Below are 26,972 nucleotides of genomic sequence, written 5' to 3'. Positions count from 1 at the left end.
TTTGCGTGTCTCACTGGGATCCTGATGGTCAGGACCACAGTGCCCATAGTTGTGGCCTAATGTGTATGCCTGTGTAGTGCCTACCTGTGTCACTGAGGCTCTGCTAATCAGAACCTCAGTGCTTATGCTCTCTCTGCTTTTAAATTTGTCACTGTAGGCCAGTGACTACATATACCAATTTTAATTGGCACACTGGACCCCACTTATAAGTCCCTAGTATATGGTACCTAGGCACCCAGGGAATTGGGGTTCAAGGAGATCCATATGGGCTGCAGCATCTCTTTTGCCACCCATAGGGAGCTCAGACAAACCCTTACACAGGACTGCCATTGCAGCCTGCGTGAAATAGTGCACACAGCCATTTTCACTGCACTTAAGTAACTTATAAGTCACCTATATGTCTAAGCTTCACTGCTGAAGGTTAGGTGCAAAGTTACTAAGTGTGAGGGCACCCTTGCACTAGCAAAGGTGCCCCCACAGAGTTCAGGGCCATTTCCCCAGACTTTGTGAGTGCGGGGACACCATTACACACGTGAACTACATATCGTACAATACCTATATGTAGCTTCACAATGGTAACTCCGAATATGGCCATATAACATGTCTAAGATCATGGAATTGTCCCCCCATTCCAAATATGGTATTGGGGAGCCAATTCCATGCATCCTGGGGGCTCCACCATGGACCCCCAGTACTGCCAAACCAGCTCTCTGAGGCCTGCACTGCAGCTACAGGTGCTGGCACCTTACAGACAGGGTCCTGCCCTCCTGCGGTCTGGGCAGCCCCGTCACAGGAAGGCAAAACAAAGAATTTCCTCTGAGAGCAGGGTGTTACACCCTCTCCCTTTGAAAATAGGTGTTACAGGATGGGGAGGGGTAGCCTCCCCCATCCTCTGGAAATGCTTTGAAGGGCACAGATGGTGCCCTCCTTGCATAACCCATTCTACACTGGTTCAGGGACCCCTTCTCCCCTGCACTGGAGGGAAACTGGACAAAGGAAAGGGGAGTAACCACTCCCCTGTCCATCACCACCCCAGGGGTGGAGGGGTGGTGTCCAGAGCTCCTCCAGTGTGTCCCAGACTTCAGCCATCTTGCTCTGCAAGGTGTGGGGGCACGCTGGAGGGCTCTGAGTGAACAGTGCCACCAGGGGATGTCAGAGACCCCTATTGATAGGTCCATACCTATTAAGGTAGCTAATTCTATGTCAGGACCGGAGGCTCCCATTATGCTTTCTCTTTCTTTACTGACTTAAACAGCAGCCAATCAAATACAAGTAACAGAAAAAACTACACCACCCAGGATGCCTAACATCCTGTCACATGGTCCAATCACCATCCATGTCCTCTGCCATGAGTCCTTTGACCTATGAATTCACTTCCTCTTTCTTTGCTACTTCGCAGCAGATAAGTACACGTTTTTATTCTCTCCATGATATATATTATTGTTAAAACTTATAAAAATTGCCTAGCTATGCATCGCGATTCAGCGCGCTTTCAATATGTTTGTTTAAGCGCCCTCGCGCTTCGTGTTTTTGGCGTTTTGCCAAAATTCAGCCCGATTTTGTTTTGTGGAGCGGGAGCGGAGCTGCTCTCGGGCAGTCTCCTTTTCTATTTTTGACACACGCACGCGTGCGCCTTATCAAGCCGATCTCCTTCCAGTTTTGGAAATGATCGGCTCGTGTATGCTGCATGCTCGTCTGTGCCTTTCCTCCTTGCAGTTAAATCTTGCTCCCTGACGTCCAGCAGTTTTCTGACTGGGTTGTAAAATATCAATCAGGCTGCTGCCTAGAGTGCCTTTCAGGCTGCTTCCTCCACATTTTAATTTAAGGGCTCCTTTTTTCCTTGCCTGAACTTGGGGTTTTGCACTCCCCCTGTTGGATCCCTGTTTAAATTTTCTCTTCCGTACTTTTGTTACTTTATATTAGTCATGGCTCAATGGGATGAACAAGAAGCAGAGTACTATACAGAGGAGTTGGGCAATCAACTTGAAGTTGATCTGGTGGAAGTCCTTGATACCAGGGTCCAACAATCAGTAAATGATGCTCTAGTGAGAGCTCTGGGCCCCTTTTTAGGGCAAATATTTGACTTCACTCGATCACAGGGTTGGACTCAGGGACAACAACCTCAACACAAACCTAAAAAAGTAAAAGACAAAGCAAAAAACCTGGAAACCGGAGCAGAGGTCAGTGGTGTCCATGCTGACGCTTTCGAGAAACTGTGTAAAAAACGCAGTGGTGAACATAATTACAGTTCAAAAACTGAAACTTCCCTTTCTATCTCTTCCTCTGATAAAAATTCCTCCTCTGACGATTCAGATGATTCCGACGTTCCTATACCTGGTAAGAAAAGTAAGAAAGAGCCCCCTCCCTTCCAGGTTCTAGACTTTGATCCCACAGAAATCATTCACCCCAGGTCCTCCAATTGGGTTCCCCCTCCCGAAGTAGCTCAATATGTTCAAGCCAATTTACGAAAAAGTTTTGATAAAGAAGTTAGGTCACACTTGAAAGCTGAGTGCCCCAGACCTGACCTGGAGAGCAAGGTCTCTGATACTCCAGAAATAGACCCCACAATGGTCACATTTATGAAACAATTCGCTAAGGACCCCAAAAAAGGTTTGGACCGCCCCTGGCGTAGTTGCCAAGACAAACAGTTGGATCTTTCAGGACCTTTGACTGAGATCCTTGAGTTGTCGTATGTAGCCAAGGAATCTGGCTCTCCGGTGGACACCGATGTCCTTATCGGATGGGCACAAAGAGCTGTGTGCCTGTTAGGAAACTCTAACTGCGCCATTTTGGCAGAATGCAGGAAATCTGTGCTTATGCGCATTGATCCCAAATTATAGGATCTTGCGTCCTCAGTAGCGGGCCCTTCGGCTGAAGGACTTCTCTTTGGATCCTCATTTATCAAAGACTTAGCCAAGTTCTGCTCCACTTTTTCTTCCCTTGACAAAGCACAAATGCCACTGAAGAAGGTTTTTAAACGAGGCCTTTTTGTCAGGGCCGGTCGTTACGGGGGACGTATATCCGGCCGCAGCTCCTTTAACAGTCCCCAAAACTACTACCCGAGAGGCAGAGGTGGCTGGTACGGAGATCAGGACTCCACCTTCTAACCCACACGACCCAGAGGAGGTCAACCCTGTTCCTGCAGGGGTCATCGCAGAGGACAACAAGGAGCGATTCAAGACTCAGGTTTCACAGGTGAGCATTATTCATTTTTCTCAGGTCAAACTTGGGGGCAGGGTTGCATCTTGCTTGGCAAATTGGAAACGGATATCCGGAGATTCATGGGTTCTCCAAACAGTAGAAGGATTTCGACTGGAGTTCGTCAGTACTCCCAAACAACTCTCCCCTCCGTTACTAATGTGTTTTTCCCAAGCAGCAAATCAAGATTTTATAGACAAAGAAGTTCAAGCTCTCTTAGACAAAGGAGCCGTACAATTTGCTTCCCCTCATCCTTTCGGTTTCCTCAGTCCTATTTTTGTAGTAGACAAGAAAGGAGGAGGTCACCGCTTAGTCTTGAACCTAAAGGATTTCAATCAGTGGATCCTATACAGACACTTCAAGATGGAGGGTATCCACATGCTAAGGGACATCCTGTTAGAAGGGGGTTGGATGGTTTGTCTGGATCTAAAAGATGCCTATTTGTCAATTCCAATTTTTCCTCCCCACAGGAGATTCCTACAATTCCAGTGGAGAGGCCAGTGTCTGGAGTTTCTGGCACTCCCATTCGGTCTATTGTCAGCCCCTTGGTGCTTCACGAAGCTCCTGAGACCTGTGATGGAATGCCTCAGAGCCAAGGGAGTCAGATTGATTATATATCTGGACGAAATTCTGCTGATGGCTCAGTCCCCTCAAGTCCTAATCTTGCACTTGGATTGGACCATCAGTCTCCTGCAAGACTTAGGTTTCCTGATCAATGTACAGAAGTCATTGTTGAAACCTTCGTAGGTGATAGAGTTCCTGGGATTCTAGATAAATTCCATTTTATGTCAACTTCTTCTTCCCTCTCAGAAGATACGCAACATCAAGAGGGAAATGAGATCGGTTTTAGCCTGCCAGACCGTCTCATTGAGGAATATAGCCAGAGTAGTGGGCTTACTAGCTTCATCTATTCAGGCGATATTCCCTGCACCCCTACATTATCGAGCACTTCAAAGACTCAAGATCAGGCATTTACAACAGGGTCTGAGTTACTTAGAACAAATCCCATTGACCACTGAAGTAAGATCAGAAGTTCAGTGGTGGATTCATCACATGGAAGCTTGGAATGGCAGGTCGATTTTCGGATCTCACCCGGAGGTAGTGATAGAATCTGATGCCAGCAGATGGGGTTGGGGAGCTCGTTGCAACTCCCTAGTGACGGGGGGCAGATGGTCAGAATGGGAACAATCCCTTCACATCAATTGCTTGGAACTTCTAACGGGTTCCTTTGCCATAAAGAGCCTCTCCCCACAGAAAACAGATTGTTGCATACTCTTACGGATGGACATTGTATCAGCAGTGAGGTATGTCAACAAATTGGGAGGTACGCAATCCAGAATCCTGGCGGAGATTGCCAAGTATTTCTGGCATTATTGCCTAACTCAACGTTTAGTAGTCATAGCGGACTACCTATCTGGGGACCAGAACATCATAGCAGACTGGAATTCCAGATACCTATCAGACTCCAGCGACTGGAAGTTGGATCCCTGATATTTGCTCAGATAGTCAGGGAATGGGGCAATAGCGAAGTGGACCTGTTTGCCTCCCGGCTCAATTGTCAAATTCAAAAAGTTTACAGTTGGCGTCCAGACCCTTATGCATTAAAGACAGATGCCTTTCTTCAGGACTGGTCCCAATTTCGAGGTTATGCATTTCCTCCTTTTCTGATGATTGCCAGGGTTTTGTCTCAAGTGTGGAGTCAGAAAAAAGAGATTGTTCTGGTGACTCCTTTTTGGAGAGCACAGCCTTGGTTCCCCATTGCTCCTCATTTAGCCTGTGCCTCTCCTCTTCTGATTCCTCCTCGTCCGAATCTTCTCTTGAGTCCAGAGGGCCTTCAACATCCACTGGTCTTGTCGGGGAAGTTAACTCTTCTAGTCTGGTTAATTTCAGGTCTAGATGGAGTACCCCGGATGTTTCGAAACAAGCTGCGGAGTACATAAAACAGGCCTGGGCCGGTAGTACCCATAAGAGATATGATTCAGCCTGGCGCAGATGGTCTAGTTGGTGTGATGGAAGGGGTGCCAATCCAGTGGAAGCACATATTGGTATGATTGTTAACTTTCTAGCAGAACTAGCTAGTTTGGGTTTAGCTTATCGGACGATCAACAATTTTAGATCTGCTATTTCAGCAGAACATTCCGATTTAGAAGGTAAGCCCGTTGGAGAACATCCACTAATTTGCAAGCTTTTGAGGGGAATACGTCTTTCAAATCCCCCTCAAGCTAAATATACTGTGTTATGGGATGTTAGCATTATGTTAAAATTCCTAGATTCTTGACCTACCAACAGGTATTTGTCTCACAAGCAACTTTCAGCCAAGCTGACCGTGCTTTTATGTCTTATCTCTTGTAAAAGAGTTTCTGACGCCAGAGCCTTAGATTTAGCAGGTAGAACCTTTTCACCAGAAAGAGTCACCTTTTTGGTGACAAAAAGAATCAAAACAAATTACAGGTCAGTATCCTATCCAGTTTATACTGAAAATTCGAAATTATGTGTTGTTCAGTGTTTAAAGGATTATGAAGTTGTCACAGAAGAATTTCGACAGGATGTTAAAGGTCAATTGTTAATTGCTTTGCAAAAATCTTTTAAACCAGTTTCCTCAGCTACTTTAGCTAGATGGATGACATGGTTGATGAGTGAAGCAGGTATTGACACCTCTGTATTTGGGGCCCATTCTGCTAGAAGGGCTATGGCTTCAAAATCGTTTGCCTTAGGTTCCCGATTAGAGGACATAATGAAGACGGCAGATTGGTCTTCAGAGAATACTTTTCGTAAGTTTTATTATAAACCGGTATTGGATGTAGCTACTGTTGTGATGAAACAGCTTTAAACCAGCATAATCGGAGCCTCCGGTCCTGACATAGAATAAAAATGTTTCTAGCTATTGCGTCAAGAATTTTCAATTCTATTAAGGACACGGAGGCGAGGATTATCCCCCCCTTATATTTACAATAAATATTGAATATCAATTATTGTGCATATTTATGATACATTGTCATTTAACCCTCCCATTTATTGTCAATTGTAAAGTTTGAGACATTTCTATTTTATGGGGATATTACCTACCTGTTGTTACAGCTTCTGATCAGAAGAACTCCTGAAATTCGTAACCTCAAGGAAGTTTGGTTTTAATGTTCTACCCGGTTGTTTCTCCGGCATGGAGCTATCCAAGATTCGGTTCTTCAGTAAGGAGAAGAAGTTCATGACTCCGGATTTCGGGATGTTGTAGGAAGTTTAGTTTTCAAGTTGATCTTATCTGTTCTGACCAGAGAAAGAGGAAGTGACTTCATAAGTCAAAGGACTCATGGCAGAGGACATGGATGGTGATTGGACCATGTGATAAGATGTTAGGTATCCTGGGTGGTGTAGTTTTTGTTGTTACTTGTATTTCATTGGCTGCTGTTTAAGTTAGTAAAGAAAGAGAAAGCATAATCCTCGCCTCCGTGTCCTTAATAGAATTGAAAATTCTTGACGCGATAGCTAGATTTTTTTTTATCCCCCTCTCAGAGCTACTTAGGGTCTCTCCTGTGGGTTCTCTTCAGATTCAGCTTACAAGTTTCCTTCAGCATCCTCTGACCTCAGATCAACCGCAGCCTGCTCCAAGAAACACTGTAACTGCAACAAAGTGTCTATAAGAGACACGTTTCTTCTGCAACCTCAGCTCCAAGTCAGCAACTGCAACAGTTTTGACGGTGTGCATGCTCTGGGGACTCCATGTCTTCATCCAGACCGAAGAAATCTCCTGTGGAGTGATGGAGTCACTCCCCTGCTCCAAGAAGTCACCTTCCAAGGTGATGACTTGTACACTGGGACTCCTCTCACTGCAACGAGCATGCTCCTAAGGACACAGAGGGTGAACATCATCAATGTAGACTATCCTGAGATCTTGCTGATGTAATTTGGAGGAGGTAGGACCTTGCCTTCCCTGAGAACGATGGTATTCCTGTGTTTTGTGTCTTCTTCGCCTCCTGAGGCCTCTGTGCACTCTTTGCAAAATTCTTTCATGCACAGCCTGGCCCAGGTCCCTAGCAATCCACACTGTGACGCTCAACTCACTGAATTGTTGTCCGGAGGCGTGGGACCTTCTTTTGTTGTGCTGCATCAACTGCATTTTGCACCTCCTTTGAACCCAGATTCTGTGGCTTCTTGGGGTGCTGGCTGGCATCCTGAGGGCTCTTTGAAGTGCTGAGAGCCCCCTCTTCTTCATCACACAGAGTTTACACCCGCAGGTCCTTCCTGGATCCATCCAGCACCATTTTGATGAAAAATGCATTTTTGCCATAGCCAAGGCTTGTTGGCGCCTTCCAACATAAAGTCTCATCTGCAATGATCTTCTAGCCATGGGACGTCTTTTGCATCATGCAGAAACCCGCTGGCATCTTCCTAGGGTGCATTTCTACAGTATTCTACTAACAAGAGACTCTTCTTTTGCACCCTCTTCTGAGTTGAAAGGGGCTCTTGTCCTTCTTGGAACTTATTTCGACTTATGGACTTGTTTCCCTTCCTTTGTAGGTCTTCAGGTCCAATAATCCAGCAGTTGTTCTTTGCAGACTTGGTTGGCTGCTGCAAAATCCCAAAAACGAGGTGTAGTGTGTCCTAAGGAAACTTCCAGTACTTTACTCCTGCTTTTCTGGGCTCCGGGGTAGGGTCATTTACTTACCTTTACTGCATTCTTACTCTCCCAGCGATTCTGCACACACTACAGTTGTCTAGGGGGGAATTCGTGATTCACATTCCACTTTTTTAGTATATGGTTTGTGTTGCCCCTAGACCTATTTTCCTACTGTTTGCATTGTTCTATGACTATTTACTTGTCTAATTTTGATGTCTAGTGTCTATATTGTGTATAATACTTATCTCCAGAAGGAGTATTGTCTCTAAGATATTTTTGGTACTCTGTCACCCAAATAAATACCTTTATTTTTGGTAACTGTAGGAAGTTGGCTCTGTATCTGCTATTTCAAAGTAAGGAATAGCATGCACAGAGTCCAAGGGTTCCCCTTAGAGGTAAAATAGTGGTAAAAAGAGATAATACTAATGCTCTATTTTGTGGTAGTGTGGTCGAGCAGTAGGCTTATCCAAGGAGTAGTGTTAAGCATTTGTTGTACATACACATAGACAATAAATGAGGTACACACACTCAGAGACAAATCCAGCCAATAGGTTTTGTTATAGAAAAATATATTTTCTTAGTTTATTTTAAGAACCACAGGTTCAAATTTAACATGTAATATCTTGTTTGAAAGGTATTGCAGGTAAGTACATTAGGAACTTTGAATCATTTCAATTGCATGTATACTTTTCAAGTTATTCACAAATAGCTATTTTAAAAGTGGACACAGTGCAATTTTCACAGTTCCTGTGGGAGGTAAGTTTTTGTTAGTTTTACCAGGTAAGTAAGACACTTACAGGGTTCAGTTCTTGGTCCAAGGTAGCCCACCGTTGGGGGTTCAGAGCAACCCCAAAGTTACCACACCAGCAGCTCAGGGCCGGTCAGGTGCAGAGTTCAAAGTGGTGCCCAAAACGCATAGGCTAGAATGGAGAGAAGGGGGTGCCCCGGTTCCGGTCTGCTTGCAGGTAAGTACCCGCGTCTTCGGAGGGCAGACCAGGGGGGTTTTGTAGGGCACCGGGGGGGACACAAGCCCACACAGAATTTTCACCCTCAGCGGCGCGGGGGCGGCCGGGTGCAGTGTTAGAACAAGCGTCGGGTTCGCAATGTAAGTCAATGAGAGATCAAGGGATCTCTTCAGCGCTGCAGGCAGGCAAGGGGGGGCTTCCTCGGGGAAACCTCCACTTGGACAAGGGAGAGGGACTCCTGGGGGTCACTTCTGCAGTGAAAGTCTGGTCCTTCAGGTCCTGGGGGCTGCGGGTGCAGGGTCTTTTCCAGGCGTCGGGACTTAGGTTTCAGAGAGTCGCGGTCAGGGGAAGCCTCGGGATTCCCTCTGCAGGCGGCGCTGTGGGGGCTCAGGGGGGACAGGTTTTGGTACTCACAGTCGTAGAGTAGTCCGGGGGTCCTCCCTGAGGTGTTGGTTCTCAACCAGCCGAGTCGGGGTCGCCGGGTGCAGTGTTGCAAGTCTCACGCTTCTTGCGGGGAGTTGCAGGGTTCTTTAAAGCTGCTTCTTGAAACAAAGTTGCAGTCTTTTTGGAGCAGGTCCGCTGTCCTCGGGAGTTTCTTGTCGTCGTCGAAGCAGGGCAGTCCTCAGAGGGTTCAGAGGTCGCTGGTCCCTTTGGAAGGCGTCGCTGGAGCAGAGTTCTTTGGAAGGCAGGAGACAGGCCGGTGAGTTTCTGGAGCCAAGGCAGTTGTTGTCTTCTGGTCTTCCTCTGCAGGGGTTTTCAGCTAGGCAGTCCTTCTTCTTGTAGGAATCTAATTTTCTAGGGTTCAGGGTAGCCCTTAAATACTAAATTTAAGGGCGTGTTTAGGTCTGGGGGGTTAGTAGCCAATGGCTACTAGCCCTGAGGGTGGGTACACCCTCTTTGTGCCTCCTCCCAAGGGGAGGGGGTCACAATCCTAACCCTATTGGGGGAATCCTCCATCTGCAAGATGGAGGATTTCTAAAAGTTAGAGTCACCTCAGCTCAGGACACCTTAGGGGCTGTCCTGACTGGCCAGTGACTCCTCCTTGTTGCTTTCTTTGTTCCCTCCAGCCTTGCCGCCAAAAGTGGGGGCCGTGGCCGGAGGGGGCGGGCAACTCCACTAAGCTGGAGTGCCCTGCTGGGCTGTGACAAAGGGGTGAGCCTTTGAGGCTCACCGCCAGGTGTTACAGCTCCTGCCTGGGGGAGGTGTTAGCATCTCCACCCAGTGCAGGCTTTGTTACTGGCCTCAGAGTGACAAAGGCACTCTCCCCATGGGGCCAGCAACATGTCTCTAGTGTGGCAGGCTGCTGGAACTAGTCAGCCTACACAGACAGTCGGTTAAGTTTCAGGGGGCACCTCTAAGGTGCCCTCTGGGGTGTATTTTACAATAAAATGTACACTGGCATCAGTGTGCATTTATTGTGCTGAGAAGTTTGATACCAAACTTCCCAGTTTTCAGTGTAGCCATTATGGTGCTGTGGAGTTCGTGTTTGACAACCTCCCAGACAATATACTCTTATGGCTACCCTGCACTTACAATGTCTAAGGTTTTGTTTAGACACTGTAGGGGTACCATGCTCATGCACTGGTACCCTCACCTATGGTGTAGTGCACCCTGCCTTAGGGCTGTAAGGCCTGCTAGAGGGGTGACTGACCTATACTTGCATAGGCAGTGAGAGGCTGGCATGGCACCCTGAGGGGAGTGCCATGTCGACTTACTCGTTTTGTTCTCACTAGCACACACAAGCTGGCAAGCAGTGTGTCTGTGCTGAGTGAGAGGTCTCCAGGGTGGCATAAGACATGCTGCAGCCCTTAGAGACCTTCCTTGGCATCAGGGCCCTTGGTACTAGAAGTACCAGTTACAAGGGACTTATCTGGATGCCAGGGTCTGCCAATTGTGGATACAAAAGTACAGGTTAGGGAAAGAACACTGGTGCTGGGGCCTGGTTAGCAGGCCTCAGCACACTTTCAATTGTAAACATAGCATCAGCAAAGGCAAAAAGTCAGGGGGCAACCATGCCAAGGAGGCATTTCCTTACACAACCCCCCCCAAACGAAAGAGGATGAGACTAACCTTTCCCAAGAGAGTCTTCATTTTCTAAGTGGAAGAACCTGGAAAGGCCATCTGCATTGGCATGGGCAGTCCCAGGTCTGTGTTCCACTATAAAGTCCATTCCCTGTAGGGAGATGTACCACCTCAACAGTTTAGGATTTTCACCTTTCATTTGCATCAGCCATTTGAGAGGTCTGTGGTCAGTTTGAACTAGGAAGTGAGTCCCAAAGAGGTATGGTCTCAGCTTCTTCAGGGACCAAACCACAGCAAAGGCCTCCCTCTCAATGGCACTCCAACGCTGCTCCCTGGGGAGTAACCTCCTGCTAATGAAAGCAACAGGCTGGTCAAGGCCATCATCATTTGTTTGGGACAAAACTGCCCCTATCCCATGTTCAGAGGCATCTGTCTGCACAATGAACTGCTTAGAATAATCTGGAGCTTTTAGAACTGGTGCTGAGCACATTGCTTGTTTCAGGGTGTCAAAGGCCTGTTGGCATTCCACAGTCCAGTTCACTTTCTTGGGCATTTTCTTGGAGGTGAGTTCAGTGAGGGCTGTCACAATGGATCCATATCCCTTCACAAACCTCCTGTAATACCCAGTCAAGCCAAGGAATGCCCTGACTTGAGTCTGGGTTTTTGGAGCTACCCAGTCCAGAATAGTCTGGATCTTGGGTTGGAGTGGCTGAACTTGGCCTCCACCTACAAGGTGGCCCAAGTAAACCACAGTTCCCTGCCCTATCTGGCATTTGGATGCCTTGATAGAGAGGCCTGCAGATTGCAGAGCCTTCAAAACCTTCTTCAGGTGGACCAGGTGATCCTGCCAGGTAGAGCTAAAGACAGCAATATCATCAAGATAAGCTGTGCTAAAGGACTCCAAACCAGCAAGGACTTGATTCACCAACCTTTGGAAGGTGGCAGGGACATTCTTTAAACCAAAGGGCATAACAGTAAACTGATAATGCCCATCAGGTGTGGAGAATGCTGTTTTCTCTTTTGCTCCAGGTGCCATTTTTATTTGCCAGTATCCTGCTGTCAAGTCAAAGGTACTTAAGAATTTGGCAGCACCTAATTTGTCTATGAGCTCATCAGCTCTAGGAATTGGATGAGCATCTGTCTTGGTGACAGAGTTGAGCCCTCTGTAGTCCACACAAAACCTCATCTCTTTCTTTCCATCTTTGGTGTGAGGTTTGGGGACTAAGACCACTGGGCTAGCCCAGGGGCTGTCAGAGCGCTCAATTACTCCCAATTCCAGCATCTTGTGGACTTCCACCTTGATGCTTTCCTTAACATGGTCAGACTGTCTAAAGATTTTGTTTTTGACAGGCATGCTGTCTCCTGTGTCCACATCATGGGTACACAGGTGTGTCTGACCAGGGGTTAGGGAGAAGAGTTCAGGAAACTGTTGTAGGACTCTCCTACAATCAGCTTGCTGTTGGCCAGAGAGGGTGTCTGAGTAGATCACTCCATCTACTGAGCCATCTTTTGGGCCTGATGACAGAAGATCAGGGAGAGGTTCACTCTCTGCCTCCTGATCCTCATCTGTTACCATCAACAGATTCACATCAGCCCTGTCATGGAAGAGCTTAAGGCGGTTCACATGGATCACCCTCTTGGGGCTCCTGCTTGTGCCCAGGTCCACCAGGTAGGTGACCTGACTCTTCCTTTCTAGCACTGGGTAAGGGCCACTCCATTTGTCCTGGAGTGCCCTGGGAGCCACAGGCTCCAGAACCCAGACTTTCTGTCCTGGTTGGAATTCAACCAGTGCAGCCTTTTGGTCATACCAAAACTTCTGGAGCTGTTGGCTGGCCTCAAGGTTTTTGGTTGCCTTTTCCATGTACTCTGCCATTCTAGAGCGAAGGCCAAGTACATAGTCCACTATGTCTTGTTTAGGCTCATGAAGAGGTCTCTCCCAGCCTTCTTTAACAAGAGCAAGTGGTCCCCTTACAGGGTGACCAAACAGAAGTTCAAAGGGTGAGAATCCTACTCCCTTCTGTGGCACCTCTCTGTAAGCAAAATGCAGACATGGCAAGAGGACATCCCATCTCCTTTTGAGTTTTTCTGGGAGCCCCATGATCATGCCTTTTAATGTCTTGTTGAATCTCTCAACTAAGCCATTAGTTTGTGGATGGTATGGTGTAGTGAATTTGTAAGTCACTCCACACTCATTCCACATGTGTTTTAGGTATGCTGACATGAAGTTGGTACCTCTGTCAGACACCACCTCCTTAGGGAAACCCACTCTGGTAAAGATACCAATGAGGGCCTTGGCTACTGCAGGGGCAGTAGTCGACCTAAGGGGAATAGCTTCAGGATACCTAGTAGCATGATCCACTACTACTAGGATGTACATATTTCCTGAGGCTGTGGGAGGTTCCAGTGGACCAACTATGTCCACACCCACTCTTTCAAAGGGGACCCCCACCACTGGAAGTGGAATGAGGGGGGCCTTTGGGTGTCCACCTGTCTTACCACTGGATTGACAGGTGGGGCAGGAGAGGCAAAACTCCTTAACCTTCTGGGACATATTGGGCCAGTAGAAGTGGTTGACTAACCTCTCCCACGTCTTGGTTTGTCCCAAATGCCCAGCAAGGGGAATATCATGGGCTAAGGTCAGAATAAACTCTCTGAACGACTGAGGCACTACCACTCTCCTAGTGGCACCAGGTTTGGGGTCTCTGGCCTCAGTGTACAGGAGTCCATCTTCCCAATAGACCCTATGTGTTCCATTTTTCTTGCCCTTGGACTCTTCAGCAGCTTGCTGCCTAAGGCCTTCAAGAGAGGGACAGGTTTCTTGTCCCTTACACAGCTCCTCCCTTGAGGGTCCCCCTGGGCCTAAGAGCTCAACCTGATAAGGTTCAAGCTCCAAAGGCTCAGTTCCCTCAGAGGGCAGAACTTCTTCCTGAGAAGAGAGGTTCTCTTTTTCTGACTGTGTTGCAGTTGGTTTCCCAACTGACTTTCCTTTTCTCTTGGTAGGCTGGGCCATTTTTCCAGACTCCAGCTCTACTTTTTCACCCTGTGCCTTGCATTGTGCTCTTGTTTTTACACACACCAGTTCAGGGATACCCAGCATGGCTGCATGGGTTTTTAGTTCTACCTCAGCCCAAGCTGAGGACTCAAGGTCATTTCCAAGCAGACAGTCTACTGGGATGTTTGAGGAGACCACCACCTGTTTCAGGCCATTGACCCCTCCCCATTCTAAAGTTACCATTGCCATGGGATGTGCTTTAGTCTGATTGTCAGCGTTGGTGACTGTATAAGTTTTTCCAGTCAGGTATTGGCCAGGGGAAACCAGTTTCTCTGTCACCATGGTGACACTGGCACCTGTATCCCTCAGGCCCTCTACACTTGTCCCATTAATAAAGAGCTGCTGCCTGTATTTTTGCATGTTAGGCGGCCAGGCAGCTAGTGTGGCTAAATCCACCCCACCCTCAGAGACTAGAGTAGCTTCAGTGTGGACCCTGATTTGCTCTGGGCACACTGTTGATCCCACTTGGAGACTGGCCATTCCAGTGTTACCTGGATTGGAGTTTGGAGTGGAACCTTTCTTGGGACAGGCCTTGTCTCCAGTTTGGTGTCCAGGCTGATTACAGCTACGACACCAGGCCTTTTTGGGATCAAAGTTTTTACCCTTGTACCCAGGATTGTTTTGTGAAGAGGCTCTGGGCCCACCCTCCTGTGCAGGTTTTTGGGGGCCTGTAGAAGCCTCTTTACTATTTTTATTTTTGGCTGTCTCACCACCTTTCCCCTGGGGAGGTTTTGTGACCCCTTTCTTTTGGTCACCCCCTGTGGAAGTTTTGGACACCCTAGTCTTGACCCAATGGTCCGCCTTCTTTCCCAATTCTTGGGGAGAAATTGGTCCTAGGTCTACCAGATGCTGATGCAGTTTATCATTGAAACAATTACTTAACAGGTGTTCTTTCACAAATAAATTGTACAGCCCATCATAATTACTTACACCACTGCCTTGAATCCAACCATCTAGTGTTTTTACTGAGTAGTCTACAAAGTCAACCCAGGTCTGGCTCGAGGTTTTTTGAGCCCCCCTGAATCTAATCCTATACTCCTCAGTGGAGAATCCAAAGCCCTCAATCAGGGTACCCTTCATGAGGTCATAAGATTCTGCATCTTTTCCAGAGAGTGTGAGGAGTCTATCCCTACACTTTCCTGTGAACATTTCCCAAAGGAGAGCACCCCAGTGAGATTTGTTCACTTTTCTGGTTACACAAGCCCTCTCAAAAGCTGTGAACCATTTGGTGATGTCATCACCATCTTCATATTTAGTTACAATCCCTTTAGGGATTTTCAACATGTCAGGAGAATCTCTGACCCTATTTATGTTGCTGCCACCATTGATGGGTCCTAGGCCCATCTCTTGTCTTTCCCTCTCTATGGCTAGGATCTGTCTTTCCAAAGCCAATCTTTTGGCCATCCTGGCTAACTGGATGTCCTCTTCACTGGAGTTATCCTCAGTGATTTCAGAGTTGTTGGTCCCTCCTGTGAGGGAACCAGCATCTCTGACTATTATTTGTGGAGTCAGGGCTTGAGAAGCCCTGCTCTCCCTAAGTAGGACTGGAGGGGGGGAATTTCCCTCCAAGTCACTATCTTCATCCTCTGAGTTGCCATCCTCAGAGGGGTTGGCCTTTTCAAACTCTGCCAAAAGCTCCTGGAGCTGTACTTTGGTAGGTTTGGGGCCCATTGCTATTTTCTTTAGTTTACAGAGTGACCTTAGCTCTCTCATCTGTAGATGGAGGTAAGGTGTGGTGTCGAGTTCCACCACAGTCACATCTGTGCTAGACATTTTGCTTCTAAAAGTTGGAATACTTTTTAAGACACTAAAACTAGTTCTAGAATCTAATTCAAACTTTTAACAAACTTTTAAACTCTAAAAAGGAATGCTAACAGGGACTAACACAAGGCCCTAGCAGGACTTTTAAGAATTTAGAAAACTTTTCAAATTGCAAAAATCAATTTCTAATGACAATTTTGGAATTTGTCGTGTGATCAGGTATTGGCTGAGTAGTCCAGCAAATGCAAAGTCTTGTACCCCACCGCTGATCCACCAATGTAGGAAGTTGGCTCTGTATGTGCTATTTCAAAGTAAGGAATAGCATGCACAGAGTCCAAGGGTTCCCCTTAGAGGTAAAATAGTGGTAAAAAGAGATAATACTAATGCTCTATTTTGTAGTAGTGTGGTCGAGCAGTAGGCTTATCCAAGGAGTAGTGTTAAGCATTTGTTGTACATACACATAGACAATAAATGAGGTACACACACTCAGAGACAAATCCAGCCAATAGGTTTTGTTATAGAAAAGTATCTTTTCTTAGTTTATTTTAAGAACCACAGGTTCAAATTTAACATGTAATATCTTGTTTGAAAGGTATTGCAGGTAAGTACATTAGGAACTTTGAATCATTTCAATTACATGTATACTTTTCAAGTTATTCACAAATAGCTATTTTAAAAGTGGACACAGTGCAATTTTCACAGTTCCTGGGGAGGTAAGTTTTTGTTAGTTTTACCAGGTAAGTAAGACACTTACAGGGTTCAGTTCTTGGTCCAAGGTAGCCCACCGTTGGGGGTTCAGAGCAACCCCAAAGTTACCACACCAGCAGCTCAGGGCCGGTCAGGTGCAGAGTTCAAAGTGGTGCCCAAAACGCATAGGCTAGAATGGAGAGAAGGGGGTGCCCCGGTTCCGGTCTGCTTGCAGGTAAGTACCCGCGTCTTCGGAGGGCAGACCAGGGGGGTTTTGTAGGGCACTGGGGGGGACACAAGCCCACACAGAATTTTCACCCTCAGCGGCGCGGGGGCGGCCGGGTGCAGTGTTAGAACAAGCGTCGGGTTCGCAATGTAAGTCAATGAGAGATCAAGGGATCTCTTCAGCGCTGCAGGCAGGCAAGGGGGGCTTCCTCGGGGAAACCTCCACTTGGGCAAGGGAGAGGGACTCCTGGGGGTCACTTCTGCAGTGAAAGTCCGGTCCTTCAGGTCCTGGGGGCTGCGGGTGCAGGGTCTTTTCCAGGCGTCGGGACTTAGGTTTCAGAGAGTCGCGGTCAGGGGAAGCCTCGGGATTCCCTCTGCAGGCGGCGCTGTGGGGGCTCAGGGGGGACAGGTTTTGGTACTCACAGTCGTAGAGTAGTCCGGGGGTCCTCCCTGAGGTGTTGGTTCTCCACCAGCCGAGTCGGGGTCGCCGGGTGCAGTGTTGCAAGTCTCACGCTTCTTGCGGGGAGTTGCAGGGTTCTTTAAAGCTGCTTCTTGAAACAAAGTTGCAGTCTTTTTGGAGCAGGTCCGCTGTCCTCGGGAGTTTCTTGTCGTCGTCGAAGCAGGGCAGTCCTCAGAGGGTTCAGAGGTCGCTGGTCCCTTTGGAAGGTGTCGCTGGAGCAGAGTTCTTTGGAAGGCAGGAGACAGGCCGGTGAGTTTCTGGAGCCAAGGCAGTTGTTGTCTTCTGGTCTTCCTCTGCAGGGGTTTTCAGCTAGGCAGTCCTTCTTCTTGTAGTTGCAGGAATCTAATTTTCTAGGGTTCAGGGTAGCCCTTAAATACTAAATTTAAGGGCGTGTTTAGGTCTGGGGGGTTAGTAGCCAATGGCTACTAGCACTGAGGGTGGGTACACCCTCTTTGTGCCTCCTCCCAAGGGGAGGGGGTCACAATCCTAACCCTATTGGGGGAATCCTCCATCTGCAAGATGGAGGATTTCTAAAAGTTAGAGTCACCTCAGCTCAGGACACCTTAGGGGCTGTCCTGACTGGCCAGTGACTCCTCCTTGTTGCTTTCTTTGTTCCCTCCAGCCTTGCCGCCAAAAGTGGGGGCCGTGGCCGGAGGGGGCGGGCAACTCCACTAAGCTGGAGTGCCCTGCTGGGCTGTGACAAAGGGGTGAGCCTTTGAGGCTCACCGCCAGGTGTTACAGCTCCTGCCTGGGGGAGGTGTTAGCATCTCCACCCAGTGCAGGCTTTGTTACTGGCCTCAGAGTGACAAAGGCACTCTCCCCATGGGGCCAGCAACATGTCTCTAGTGTGGCAGGCTGCTGGAACTAGTCAGCCTACACAGACAGTCGGTTAAGTTTCAGGGGGCACCTCTAAGGTGCCCTCTGGGGTGTATTTTACAATAAAATGTACACTGGCATCAGTGTGCATTTATTGTGCTGAGAAGTTTGATACCAAACTTCCCAGTTTTCAGTGTAGCCATTATGGTGCTGTGGAGTTCGTGTTTGACAACCTCCCAGACCATATACTCTTATGGCTACCCTGCACTTACAATGTCTAAGGTTTTGTTTAGACACTGTAGGGGTACCATGCTCATGCACTGGTACCCTCACCTATGGTATAGTGCACCCTGCCTTAGGGCTGTAAGGCCTGCTAGAGGGGTGACTGACCTATACTTGCATAGGCAGTGAGAGGCTGGCATGGCACCCTGAGGGGAGTGCCATGTCGACTTACTCGTTTTGTTCTCACTAGCACACACAAGCTGGCAAGCAGTGTGTCTGTGCTGAGTGAGAGGTCTCCATGGTGGCATAAGACATGCTGCAGCCCTTAGAGACCTTCCTTGGCATCAGGGCCCTTGGTACTAGAAGTACCAGTTACAAGGGACTTATCTGGATGCCAGGGTCTGCCAATTGTGGATACAAAAGTACAGGTTAGGGAAAGAACACTGGTGCTGGGGCCTGGTTAGCAGGCCTCAGCACACTTTCAATTGTAAACATAGCATCAGCAAAGGCAAAAAGTCAGGGGGCAACCATGCCAAGGAGGCATTTCCTTACAGTAACACAGAGTATTGTCTTTACTTGTGCATAAGTAACTATAAGTGGTATTGAATGAGCTTTGCATGTATCCTAGTTCAGCTTAAGCTGCTCTGCTATACCCAAGGTACACACTACAAACCAGGCCAGCCTCCTACAAGGAGAACAACAGTAGACCAGTGTCATACTGTAATGTGTTTTTTGCTTCTCCTTTGTGAATTGCACCCAGAAAGTAGAACTGGCTGATCCACATCATTCAGAAGATTCACTGATGACCACAGTTGCATTGCCTTAGCTTCTGATACCTCAGAGGCATTTATGAATAGGATAAGCAGAGTCACACGGTAAAGTGAGAGTGTATAAAAAAGAAAACAAGGGAGAAATCAAGAACACCTACTGACTCTGTTATAAGCATGATCACACTCCCCATATTGTTGTCAAATATGACTCTTTTTATGTAGTCACTAATGGCATTAACTATCTTTAAAATACTCATCTATTAAGTTGACATACTAAGAGTGTGTCTTCAACGTGTATCTCATGACCTACTATTAGCTGGAAACCTGCCAGTAAGTACTAGACAGTCATGAAGTCAGGCCAGTACATCAATGTGAAGCTCTGCAGATGAGCTTTTGTACTTCCTGTCCATTGCCTAAGAATGCAATGCTCAGTTTCACTGTGAGGTGCAAACAAGCCAAGCCATTCGCATGGCCTCAAGCTTACATACACCCTCAATCAAACAGCTTTAATGGTGTACCTGATCTATGAACAAGACAATGAATGTGCATAGTTGAATTTGCAGACAAAATTATTGCATTTCCGAACTGCATTTAACGTGGATAGTTTGATAGTTGAATCCCTAGTAATGGTGCCCAAAGCAGGCCCAGTGCCTTTAAATGTTACCAGTGGGCTGCAACACTCATTGTATCACCCACTGCAGTGACTATACAAACTTGGCTGCAGGCCTGCTATTTGTAGCTTGTGGGGAAGTGTCCTGATCCTTTGGTAAGACGACCATCTGTACAGAGGAAGTTAATTAACCTCAAGGAGGCCTACCATTTCACAGACCGATGTAGGTAACACATACGCCTGTACCTTTTCTTTGTGGCTCTAGCTAATCCGGCATCAGGCTCAGTGGGTGAAGAGCTGCCCCAGAACTCGTTTAGATTGACTACAGGGGATTTATTGCTCATTTCCCTGGATATAGCTCTGGGGCGCGCAGATAAGCTTTTAGCTTTTCGTAGGGGAAATAAGCTTTTGTCATTATGGGTTTAGGCAGAGAGTGGCACTGGGATTGTTTGCAGTAAAACCAAAAGGAAGTGCTGCAAACCTGGGTAGAAGCATCCCTGGGAACCTTTATTCTACTAGTTAGAGAGTGGCTAGGAGTTTCCCCACCTGCAGACTGACACTGGGCATCAATGTTGAATAGTCGGAACCATCCTCAGAACACTTTCTGGATTGGTGGAAGAAAAGAAGACCACTGTGCCTCCTGTCTGTGACCTGAGAAGAACCCTGATGACTAAAGATGCTCTACCTTTTAAATCCAGGAAAAAGAAGTGACTCAAAGGGTCATAAGGCTGACCTGATTTAGTTACAGGGAAACAAAAAAGCTTCCAGAGGTCTTTTTCCTGCATACCCAGCTGACCAGTTACAACTGGACCTGCCTTTGACCCTGCTGTTTGCCTCTGCTGGAGTGAGTCTTGAACCCCATCTACTGTCCACAAGGTCAATGACTCTTGGCTGGTATCAAAGTGTACATTACCTTATGAATTGTGAAGCCTGGGACTTTGAAACATTTCACCAACTTTTTCTTCTGATAACCATTAGGGGACAGGGATTAACCTGCCTAGCTGACACAGTGAGGATGCTTTACCTTTCGGCCAGAGGTCCATGTAACTGTAAGATTATCTTCACTGCAGCAGCAAATCTGATTCTGTGGTACCTTGTGGATATGGTATAACCTTCTTTTGGAGCCCTCTTCGTCTACAACTTCCAGTCTTGCCCCACTAGAAGAATCCGAGCTCCATAAAAGTGACCAAGTCCAAAGGTAGACCTAATCACCAGGCAAAAGCGCAAATATGAACCACTGCAGGTGGAGAAAATATAAATTTCTCCTGCTCTGAGGTTGCCTGTCAAATTTCAGCTCAGCTTCACTGAGACCTCATCCAACTGTTATCTGTTGACGTGGAACCCTCTTTGGTCACAGCCTTATACTTTGCCTTGCTGAGGATTTTAGACTGCGATTCCATAGACTAAGTCCAAAGTTGAAACGTCTGACTGGGTTGAACTTGGTTTCTTTATCTGACTTGTGCTCCATTGCGGTCAGCCTTATTGTGCACCAAGGTATTGGTCAACACTTTTTGGTGTTTATTTTTTATAACATATTTTTCTTGATTTTAAATTGCACATAACATTGCATCCAATTCCCTTAGATACATTAAATACAATCATCAAATAGAGGTCTTTCCTTCTCTCACCGGCTCCTGACCTGTCATTTCTGAACACTCTACCCATCTTGTCTCTTCCAGTCATCGCCTTCTTCCCAACTTCCCAACCAATGTCACTCAAGAGTCTTTGCTTTCTCTGGATCGACAGACCCCTTACCCATGCCATAGTTCCATGGACATATTCATTCCTACATTCCATTTGTCTAATGTAGGAACCTGCAGCTTTCCCCACATTTGTATTATGTCCCTCTTTGTCATTATAAAGCCCAACATGCAAAAGCTCAGTGTTGCCCTAGGCAAGTCAGCTTCGTTGAGCATTCACAATATCACCAGTTGGGGTGTTCCATGGATCTCTATGTCCTCAACGAACACCCTGCAAGTTTGGGGCATCCAGATAGTATCTAGGTATGTGCCCTTCCCTGTGATAAAGCATTTGGTATTGGGGTTCTCAGCCCATCCCATTTTATAAAGTACAACTCTGTTATGGTAGATTTGATTAAGTATTTTCAGATGCTCAGCCTCAACTTTGCTTGAATTGCCACTTCACTTTGGTGCATAAGGGCTGCCTCCCACTTTATATTTTCCAGAGTGCCTACCACTCTCTCCCATCTAGCCCTCAGTGCGTGCAGGTTCTCTGGTGTATTGTTGGTTCGATAATGTTGTGAGACCAGGTGGTCTTTCCCCTCAGAACCTAATGCTTCAGGGGGCTGTTTTTCAGATTCAGCTTGCAGTGCATGGGTCAATTGTAAATATTAATAATATTGTTGGGTGTGTGCCAGGTTGAATTCTTCCTAGAGGAATTTGAACACTTATTTCCACCCCATCTAATGTTTCTATACCTCCAAGTTCCCATTAGGCAAACCCAGGCAATCTGCTGACCTCTTTGAGTCCTTCACCCTTCCATACGGGTGTCACTAGAGTTATCTTCCCTCTCCATCCCATTGCTTTGGTGGTGTCATCCCACCCTTTCAGCGTGGCCCTAGAAGAATGGGAAGAACCTTCCTGGCTGATCGCCCATATGTTGGAAGGTGGATTATTAGTAAGGGCCGGTAAGTACCTACACTTAGTAATATGTCACAATCTCACATTAGGTCCAGGCAAGGTCTCAATAAAGTGATCCCTGCTCAACCCTGGGTAGCTTGGCCCGCGAGCAGTTAGGCTTAGCTTAGGACACAGGCGTGTAAAGCATCTTATATCAACAAAACAGTGAATAAGTAAAGCACAACACACAATAAAAATCCAACCCTAATTTATAAAGATAGGAACCATTTTTATCTTTAAAATGACACCAAATTGACAAACATTCAATGTAGGGAACCAGGGATATGAATTTTTCAAGAGTAAAAGTAACATTAAAGCTGGACCGGGACAAAGTTAAGAGTTCCAGCAGCCAGCAATGTAACACTTTTACACTTACCACCAGAAGTGTTTCTTGAAGCAGGAAAGTGGTCCACGACCCCACCCCAAGGTTCAGAAGTTCTGGTTTGCCCTTTGGAGTCTGGGACTACAACTCCCACATTGCATCTAGTCAATGTAAGTAAAATCCAAGCGAAGCTTGTCAGCTGGAGTTGTCCTTGTTATTGATGTTGCAGGTAGCCCCTATGGCACTTTTCTACCTGTTGCTTATTAGGGAGTCCACACCTTATCCTTTAAGACAGGCAAAGTCCTTTTGTTGTGAAGCCTTGGGGGTGCTGCAGGTGCAGTCCTTATAAGTGCAGGCCTCTCTTGTGCAGTCCAACAGCAGTCCTTATTCTTCTTACAGGCAGGGATCTGAGTTGTTGTGCAGCTACTCCAGATGTATCCTTGCTCCTGGGTTAGCAAGCAGGGGGGTACTCCTGACCAGTACAATGGAGGGTGCCACCCTCTGGGGTGACTCTAGGGTAACCATTTCATACAAAGTGTGGCATACATCAATCCCAGGAAGCAACACTCTTCATAAATCTCTCTTTGGAAGTTAAATCTGGCTGAGCCCACCCACTGGTGTGGCTACGTTTTCCTAACACACCGCCTTCAGCCCCTCTCCTAATCTAATTACTGGGGCTGTCATCTGGCTAGAGGAGCAGACTGGTTTCTGTCCCAGAGGGCTTTTCCTCCTTTGAAAATCAATTTGTCCACCCTACCCTTTCCTTCCCTGGCATCTGCTACAGCGGTTCTCCTCCCACAAGATGCTTCCTTTGTTTTAGCCCAGGCCACTTCACACCTCAGCGGCTGACCAGTCAGGAAAGTGCACTACATGGCTGATTTTGGCATATTTCAGAAAGAGTTCTAAACCTCTTTCCCTTTACTAGTTATAATAGCTCGAACATTGCCAAGTTATTGGATTTAATCTAGCGAGTAATTTGATACCAAACATGAAATATTTAGCTAGTTTCTAGCGGAAATGAGACTTTATTATTTTTAACTAAAGCCTCCCAATGTTACCCTATGGAGATAATGTACTACAATGGGGAAAAATGAATTTTGCTATTTTTCGCTCACCAGGGCTTAACAAACATCTTTTCAAATGTCCCTGCTTATATTTACTCTGCATCCAATCCTTAGGGGATCCTAGGGTAGACCTTTAGGGGTGAATTATATGTAAAAATAAGGTAGTTTGAGACTTTGGAAGTATTTTTTATTCCAAAGCTGAATTTGGGGTTAATTTGAGACACCACAGCAGTGCACACATGAGTACCCTACCTCCATGCCCTACCATATATTAGTAACTTATAGGTAGGTTGTCAAAGGCAATTATAATTATGCCTGATTTACATATACCTTTTGCCCTGGGACTTGTTAGCAGTGCCCAGGGCAGAGCCAGAGTCAGCAACCACCAGTATCAATCAAAAAATTTGTGGGTGATCAAGGCCAAAAAACTGACTTTCTTACACCATAAAATAGTGAATGTATGCCCCTGGTGTCATCCTGGCTCTCTCTAATCAGTTAGCGAGCATGCTGTGTGGGGCACATCCGCACTCATTAATTAATTGAAGTTGAGTTGTTCTACAGTACAATCTAAGGTCTAGGAGGGCAATGTTGACATTGTCCAACAACTTATAGAGTGACTGTAGTGCTATCCTAGCGGTTTCGCTGTTCCACAGCAATCATTGCAACTCCTCATCTATGTTGCCTATGTACGCCTCCAGCACCTCCAGGGGGATATTTTGCAGTACATATAAAAAATTTGGAAGAGCTGTCATTTTATATAGGACAGCCCTGCCCAGAAGATTGAGTGACAAAGTACGCCATCTACCCACATGACCCCGCAGTACCTCTAGCAACCTGTTTAGGGTCTGTCTCTGGAATGTCTTGCTGGTGGCTGTAACCTTGATTCCAAGGTATCTGAAGTCTGCCTCTGCACTTTTAGAGTATCCCCTCAACTCGTCAGGCACCTCCCAGTCTTTGGATAAGAAGTCCTCCGAGTCTCTTCACATTGTGAGTTGGCTAAACATTGGTGAGTCATTGGTGAGACATTGGTGAATTCGTTTGTTAGGAAGACCTCCAGTGGGTCTGGATGACAATGTAATTTTCTTTTGGTCCAGGTACTGGGTTGCAACATTTGAGGCCTCTTTCAGCTGCTTAACAGTTCAGCTGCAGCAATAATTTTCAAACAGCCACATCTCAGGCAGCTGCATGGTCAGTCAGGCACATATTAGAAACGTTCTTCGATGTAGCAGCTTCAAATACATTGACATCTTTTGCTCGGTCTAACTTCTAGGCAAGTGCCATTGGCTAACCACTCTAAGTCCATTCTGATACACCTGGACAAGGTCCAGGGCCTTGGTGATAGGTAATTCTTCAGCTGCATACGTTGCTAGGGTACCCTTGGGTAAATGGTATGGGCTATGTCAATTGGTGTACAATAGTGCACACTTTAGGTAAGTGCCATAGACATGTTTTGCCAGGGTGACCCCTTCTGCACAGCTTCCACTTCAATTGGGTTGACAGGTTCTGAGATGTAAGCATTTCGGTCACGTTCTTGCGAGTTTCTAGTGGTCAGACCCTCAGCAACCACTCATCTACATGCTTACAGTTATCAAATACTGAATACTTAGTTGATCTTTTCTTCTTCCCTTAGGTATGTAATCTCCAAGTGTTCCACAGCAGGGAGGCAAGGCAGTTCTTCCTTTAGATCACACTCCAGGTGATGTCCCCCCATCTCTGAGAAGCTGGCTGTCTGGCAAAAACCAGCCCAGGTTGAACAGTAGAACTCTGGGATACCATCTGTTCGGTTAGGGAAAACTAGAGCAAAATGTGTTTCAATAGCTTCCACTTTTATACATATACATGGACCACAGATGTGTTTCCTCCATCTTCACTTTCAAAATTGATTTGGATCAATTATCCTTTCATGTGTTCTTCTCAGGCTGATTTCCATAGGGGGTTGTTTCCAGGCTGGTTAACCCACAACATAAGCAAAAAGAGATGGAAGCCTTTTTTATCTGGTAATTTAGTTCCTCACTGAGAGTGAACAGGAGGCAATAGAAATGGCTGGCCTTTTCTAAAGGACTCTTGACACTTTCAGGAAATAATACTGGAGCTGCTGCTGTTCTCTACACAGAATTGCTGTATGTAGAAAGACTAATCAATATCTCATTGAATTACCAAGAGAAAGCTTGTCTTTTCTTTCCCAATTCAATGTTTATGCTCCCTCGTTCCAGTCTGGAATACACTTCCAATGTCTGGGAAAGTAACATCACCTCCATCTTGTGCACATGAACAAGTCAAGGGTTTGCAAAAGAGAACTCACAGGCCTTCTTCACTCTGGTTCATTCAGACACACATTTTGCGTTTACCACATTAACTATCCACATACATATTAGCACATGCACTGTGATGTTAGTGAAAGGGTCCGGGTCTAGCTTGAAGCAGAGGAACATGTCTGGCTATGACTGTATCTCCACTGAAACACAGTATCCTGCAACCATCACTTCATATGGTCGTATCCGTAACAAGAATGGTAGTCCACTGTCATTAAAAAGAGCACACTTGGTGCACCCTCTAGCTCATTGATACTGAAAGTACGGCCTGGACGTACGCGTGGCCTCCTGACCTTAAAATGTGGCACCTTAGTCAACAGCAGAACAGGACTGCTCTATATTCGATTCAGCACTAAATGTTAAAAAGATTGTTAAATAAACCGGCATGCTTTTATTTAAACACTATCTAATGTTAAAAATAGAGAAAGTGACCAGAGAGTTGTGCACCGCTTTACTTAAGGAACACCTTCATTTCTCAAGCTATCTTGCAGGTAAAGTTTAAAAATGTGGTGAAGTCTCTATAGAATTCAAAAAGTGTATTTCATTAGCAAGGAGAATCATTTCATCTTAGTGCATTAGATTATATGAGTGCATTGAGAAGTACTAATTAAAAGTGATAGCTTTTAAGCATGATATTAGAAACATAAATGTTTCTCCCCACCCAGGCATCAATGCCAAGAGTGCAATAAAAGGCAAGTTAGTTGTGATGTGCACTCTTTGGATGGCCTGGATTCTTATTATCCATGAACAACATTAAACTTTGTTAAAGCAAACACATGAAAAGATTCGTACAGCATCCATCCTGCAGTTTTGAGGTTCTTTTATATATGATAATTTTATAAAAAGGAGGGAAAGCAAAATAAAGCAATTGCCTAGGGCCACACAATTTGGTAAACTGAGGAAGCCCGGATTAATCCTAGGTTTTCTGGTTTTTCATTGTTCAATTCTGCCACAAGATGTATATGCTTTATTTCCTCTGCACCCACCTTTCTGGCAAAAAAAAACTAGCCCAACTCCACTGCTGCCAGCAATCGGCCCTCGGTCACATCACAGACCAAACTTTGTGGCCCCTAGGAACATTTTTGCGAGTACACGTGCTCTAGGTCCAGGACGGATCCAGGACCACAGTCACATCAATAAACAGGTCTAGGCGTTTACACACACACTAGAGTAGCATGAGGCTGGGGCTAAAAAAACAAAAACCAGGATTCCAGATACAATCAGATGCGCACTCC

General features: G+C 46.4%; 1 protein-coding gene across 2 annotated transcripts in view; it reads right to left on the bottom strand.

Moving 5' to 3' along the window:
- The window catches only part of LOC138246450 (putative methyltransferase DDB_G0268948), a 182,185-nt gene that overhangs the window by 121,266 nt on the left and 33,947 nt on the right, over positions 1-26,972 (bottom strand). The gene's annotated exons all lie outside the window — the stretch shown is intronic.

This window comes from Pleurodeles waltl, chromosome 7, assembly GCF_031143425.1.
Source record: "Pleurodeles waltl isolate 20211129_DDA chromosome 7, aPleWal1.hap1.20221129, whole genome shotgun sequence".
In the NCBI taxonomy this organism is placed as follows: domain Eukaryota; kingdom Metazoa; phylum Chordata; class Amphibia; order Caudata; family Salamandridae; genus Pleurodeles; species Pleurodeles waltl.
The sequence above is the reverse complement of the archived record's forward strand: the minus strand, read 5'-3'. Positions and strand labels throughout refer to the sequence as shown.